A 6,056-nucleotide genomic window follows, 5' to 3' on the forward strand; every position below is an offset into this window, starting at 1 on the left:
GAGGGAGGGAGGGACACAGAGTTGATCAGCGGATCGGCGACCTTGGACGGGATCCACGAGCGGCGAGGCGCACCAGCCAGCTACAGCAGCAGTAGACACATGTGGCGGCGACTCTGATGGAGGCGGGACTGATCTGGAGTACGCGCGAGCGCGCAGGATTGCGTCTGCACCAGGCTTCTAGATCACGTGCGCAGACGTGGAGATGACCCAGCTTGGGTCCAATCTGAGGCACGGTTGTTGGTAGCGGCTCTCCAAGCTTAGCTCCTTCCTCCCTCTGTTGGAGCTCTCCAAGCTTTCGGGAGGGAGGGAGGGAGGGAGGGAGCTCCAACAGAGGGAGGAAGGGCTAAGCTTTTCACTGCTAGTGCTGTGTGTGTAAGATACTATCAATAAAGTCTCACTGCTAGTAGTAGTTCTGTGTGTGTGTGTATGTCTGAGAGTGCAACCGGGAGGATTACATTCTCGTACTGACAAGGACCAACTACGCAGCATGGGCGATGAGGATGAAGTACCTCTTGCAAGCAAATGGTGCATGGGATGCCATTGATCCCGAAAGCTCGTCCAAGGAGGTTGACGAGAGCATGCAGGAGCTGGCCTTGACAAATATGTCCCAGTCAACCATCGACGCGCCGTTGCCGCCTGTTGGAGAGAAGGAGACCGGCCTATGATATGTGGGCAGCGCTATGCTCCATGCATGTGGGTGTAGAGCGTGTTCGAGAAGCAAGGATTCAATCCTTATGCTCGGAGTTTGATAACCTCAAGATGACTGATGGAGAGTCCATGGATGATTTTGCGGCGAAATTCACGACACTTGTGGGGTATATTCGTGAGCTTGGAGACCCGATGGAGAAGTATGTTGTGAAGAAGCTGTTGCGAGCTGTCTCCAACAAATTCATCCTTGTTGCTTCATCGATTGCGCTGCTTAATGGCATCAACAAGATGGCCACGGAGGAGGCCATTGGGTCACTCAAGGCGCATGAGGAGCTCCTCAAGGGGCTGGAGCCGAGTGGTGTAGAGGAGCAACTTCTCATGATGGGAGGCCGTGGCCGTGGACGCAAAATAAAAGCGAGGTGCAGTGCTACAACTGTGATGACTTTGGACATTATACTTATGAGTGTCCAGAGAAGAAACACAAAGCACTTCTTGCTCCTGCGAGAGTTGAGGTTAGTGCACTCCTGGCGATGTGATGCCGTTAGGGACTCTGCACAAATGACAGTGGCGTGATGCCATTGTCATATGAAGCGTGGACGTGAGGCCAACAAAGACGGTGGTGTGAAGCTATCGTTAGGCGGGGTCGGTGTGATGCCATTGTCACAGGAAGTGTATCCGTGTGATGCCGATAGATAGTTGGTGTGAAGCCGGTGGCAGTGGTGTGATGTCATCATAAAGAAGAGTTAAGTGTGAGGCTGATAAAGCATGGTTTGGTGCCGTGACTAGTCACGAGCTTAAAGCAAGGACTGGAATGGCCAAGGTAGCACGCAAGGATTAGGGGGAGAATGTTAGATATAATCCTTGTGTGCTGTGCTTAATTAACTAGGCATTAGTATAGGTCGGTTCAGGCCAACACTTACCTAGTACTAGTTTAATGCCCGTGCGTTGCCACGGGATAACAAGATATATACACAAAGTGATAAAAATGTTATAATTTGAAAGTGTGTTGAGCATGACGACGTATAGTTTCCTTCCATATAGCAATAACTATCTCTCGCTTATTTCCTAGGCGGTTGTCATGTCATCTTAACCACGCTCTCCTTGTAAGAAGATTAAGCAACATCTTCCTTCCTGTCCCTCCTTCCTTCATTTTCTATTCTCTTCATCTACGCCTGCTCAAGCACACTGTCGTCACTTCAAAAAAAGTTCATCTTGTTTTTACATGGTTTTGGCACCTGTTTAGAACTTTAGAAAATATATGAAATGGTCCTCGCATATTGCGAGAGATGATGGGATATTATACACCTGCTCGTTTTCATTCGTGTTTGCTCAACTGCAATTGATCCGCAGGGGCTAATGAGGCATGGGGATCCTATTGAAATTGGATTTCTAAGGAAACTTGAGAATGAATATCAATGTTAATTCTGTATTCCTCATGCCAATGCGTTACAACAAAATACATAATGTCGTTATGTCCAAAGTGCATGTAAGATGAAGATGAAAAATATCCCAGTGTTGAAGAACAATAAGGATCAACATGAGAGTGCAAGAATCTGGTTCATGTATAGGAAGCGCCTTATCTGCTAGTAGTTAAAAAAGAGGAACTAATCTATTGGTCAGCGCTCAAGAGAAGGGTTTTCTATTCTGCTTCTCCCCTGGATTCAGCACTATACCAACTGGTGGGGGAGGAGAATATCTCAGCAATGCAGCTCTCAGCTTGTGCAAATCTCATTTTACAAAGTACAAGATCCACTTCGTGATTTAAAATGTTTACCAGTCTATAGGTTGCTTTAGCTCTACATCACCAAAAAAGAACCAACTACATTTTTTTTCGGGGAAAAGAATCAACTACTTTAACGCATCTATTTTATGTCATCCATCTACTACTCCCTGCTAAGGTACATGATAATGACTAATTAAGAAACATATAGTGCAAATTTTCCAGTTACAGAATCATCTGCAGCTTTTAATAAACAATAATTCAGAATCCTTCCACAGTGCCTGAGTATGTCCTGCTCCCTGCAAGGAAAGATGCAATCAATTTTACACAACTCTCACTAAAGAACAGCAAACAAGAGACAATAGTGCCAATTTTCTCATTTTCCCAGTGGAACAAATTATGATATTGCTCCATGACAAGCAAGAAATATGCCATGGTATTCAGTGATCCAGTGAGAAAGCAAATATGGAAGAGTACATATTTATGACTGAGAGGTCTAAGTTTAACTGTAAATTTTCCCCCAAAGTCCACATTCAGTTTTACAAGTTATAGGCATGTAAAATAATGGATACATCATATAACCACAAACTGGAAATCGGGCAACAGAAAAATGCACTATTAACTACTCAATGGGAGAAAACAAATGCAAAAATCTCAGGTGATATCTGTAGTAGTTAGAACATTTAGCATAGTGCAAATTTTCCAAGGAGAACAAACTGGTTATATCTTTACCAGGACAGACAAATGAAAATGCGGTAGCTTTCGAAAGTACTGAACATGCACCATCGACCTATCTTTCTACTTTGAACTTTTTTTGAACCAAAATAACGTGCTGACTTACAATCATGAGTTTTCCCACCATACTTTGTTGTATGCGACTGAAAGATTCAGACTGTATAATTACACTTGATACAGGAATGGCATTACTTGGCAAAGGACAAATCGGAATCATGGTTATACTCGATCTTTCAGTCCAGCAGCTATCTCAAATGATAGTTTATTCCCAAGGGCCTCTGGAAGTGGACATGTTCGAGACCTTAAAAGCGTATAAGCATATATTACTAATATTAGTAATACCAATCTGCAGGAGAAAACACACATAAGTATATAAACCGTGTATCAAGCTCAAGGGTGGATACTGAATATTTAGATGCTGACACTGGCCTTTTCGACTCATTAAATGTTGAAATCATATTTGATAGACGTATAATCCTACTCGATATACATCCAGGTAAAATATTTGATCAGTTATTGCAACACAAACACCATTGAGTACACAAGGGAGCCTACTGACTTTCAATAGGATGACTGATGTGTGATGAAAGATGTGATTCAACAACACTGGTGTATCTACACTATTTAATGTAACCCAAAACACATGTGCAAGCTGCCACATCAAGAAAGCTAAAAGGTGCATGCACAATAATACGGCAGCAATGTAATTGATGATATATGATATAAAACAAAAAGGAAACACCCACAAATCCTTTCAAGATGGAGGGAAATAATCAGGGTTGTTCCATGATTTTCAAGTACAATGGATATCGAAATACACCCATAATAATGCCACCTAGAACTTTGCTAATAAATCATATGCATTGTCATCTCCAATGAAAGCATGCCATCAAGAGAAATAACCTCCTTAGAGGCTTTGCAAATTTGACTGTACTTTGAGAATTAAGTGCGGCGTATATCTCCTGCAGGTAATTACAGTGCCCCGAAAGTGAGCAATAACTTGCATGCATCAACATGGCAAGACTGAATAGGAAGTAGCATTGCAATCATCATTTTTTATCGATCCGACATCAACAACGAGGAAGAGACCTTATATTTCTCCTTGATGTCATCCTAGACAGATTTCATGAATGATGACATCAACTACTCCCTCCTTAAAGAAATATAAGAGTGATCTAAACGCTCTTATATTTCTTTACGGAGGGAGTACTTATTTGTGGTGATGATGCCTTTGTCAAGATCAAGTAATCTCCGTCCATATTATTTCCTGAGACATCTGTTACTAAACCTCAGCTTCTAGGGAAGACCAGAAAAACAAATGTAAGAAAACATGTATCCTTTAACTGAATTTGCTGCTTCTAAAATATAGAGAGAAATGTATATCACTCAAGTAATGGCACCTTCATTGTGAGCCGGATCACTATATTTTTCTTTCGTGTCTATTCTAGGTGCTTGGACACCAAGTTTATGCTCGCAAATAAACAATGAATTAGTTGCACTCTAATGAACACCTTTACAAAGAATAGAGTACTTCAGATCAAACCTCCTCTATAGAGCCAGTTAAGCCATCCACAATGTGTGCCCATTATTAGGATCCAAAGAACGAGCATAATGTTTGACGATGGTCCAAAGTACAAATACCGATATGAAATGAAAGCAGAAATAGGTGACTGAAGACTACTTAAAATCAAATGACACGGCTAGAAAGTGGTATACCTTTTTTGTGGCGGAGAACAGTCTAACGACTGTAACCACGCATGCCTCGGGCCACTGCCACGCTAGGCCGAGGCCAACCACACGCCAAATCTGCACACACTCGAGGAGTCGCCATCGCCTTCTCTCACAGGAGGGCTCTCAGATCCATTCCTCGCATCGCAGCTCCTCCTGCAAACCCGCCGCAGCGCGTCGCAACGCCGCCACTCGTGCATCTAAAACTAAAATTGCAGACCAAAAAGAGCACACGGCGCACCCTTCAGATCGTCACGCGTAAAGAGGCAGAGCATGGTGGCCACGGTCCTGCTCGAGTTGATGGCGGTAGCGCCCATCTGCGCGGCTTTCCGGTGAGCACCTGCCCACAGTACCGGATCGCACTTCCCCTCCTCATCCTCGACCTGATCCACCGCCAGCGTACCTCTCCTCTTCCTCCTCGGCATGCGTCACACCACAGACCACCCCGACCTCCCTCCCCACCCTTGCATTGGATTGCGGTCATACTACCACCCGCAGTTTTGGTGATGTGGGGGAGAGGGAGGCGCCGGGTGGTTCATTTTCTGGTGAGAGATCTTGAGAAAGTCGAGATGGAGATCGTGGAGGAGATGGAGAACGTGTGGTTCTTTCGGTTTTTTGGGACAGTCTTACGTGGGGCTTTTTTCCAGCGTTTTTCTTCCCCGTGCGGGATCCTACGATCGTGGCCCTTGCGCCTGAGAGTTTTTCGGTCGATGGTTGTTGTACGTGGGAAGGATGAGGTCGAACCATCATGACGACAACGGCAGGTTCACCTTTAATAGTAGAGAAAAGTATGCAGTCGGCTAGTAGTCAATTTGGTTTGTGCTTGTTCTGTGCTAGAGCTATAAATGACAGTAGTAAATCAGCTGTTTGTACTGGTGGTGGAGTAGTATAGCTAGCTGCTTCTGAGCTGTATTGTTCAGGTCCGTTTGGAGCCTTGGAGGTCAAGGTCAGGTTGATGTAGCCTATAAATAGACATGTATGCCATCTTTGTAAGATAAGCTTGTAGTGCATCAACAAGAGAAAAGGCTTTGGCTGTGTGAGGCAACAAGTCACCAAAACAGCTTGTGTTGTGCATGTGATAAACAACACGGAGACAGTGAGAGAGGAGCTGAGTGATTCTAGAGGGAGGGGGAGAGAGAGAGAGAGCGCTAAGCTTCAGTGTTAGGTGTACGAGATACTATCAATAAAGGCTCACTACTAGTAGTTCTGTGTGTCTCTGAGAGTG

The 6,056-nt window shown here is 44.3% G+C and overlaps 1 protein-coding gene across 2 annotated transcripts in view; it reads left to right on the forward strand.

Moving 5' to 3' along the window:
- Nucleotides 1-6,056, forward strand: part of LOC123162121 (uncharacterized) — a 37,747-nt gene that overhangs the window by 6,905 nt on the left and 24,786 nt on the right. The gene's annotated exons all lie outside the window — the stretch shown is intronic.

This window comes from Triticum aestivum, chromosome 7B, assembly GCF_018294505.1.
Source record: "Triticum aestivum cultivar Chinese Spring chromosome 7B, IWGSC CS RefSeq v2.1, whole genome shotgun sequence".
NCBI lineage: Eukaryota > Viridiplantae > Streptophyta > Magnoliopsida > Poales > Poaceae > Triticum > Triticum aestivum.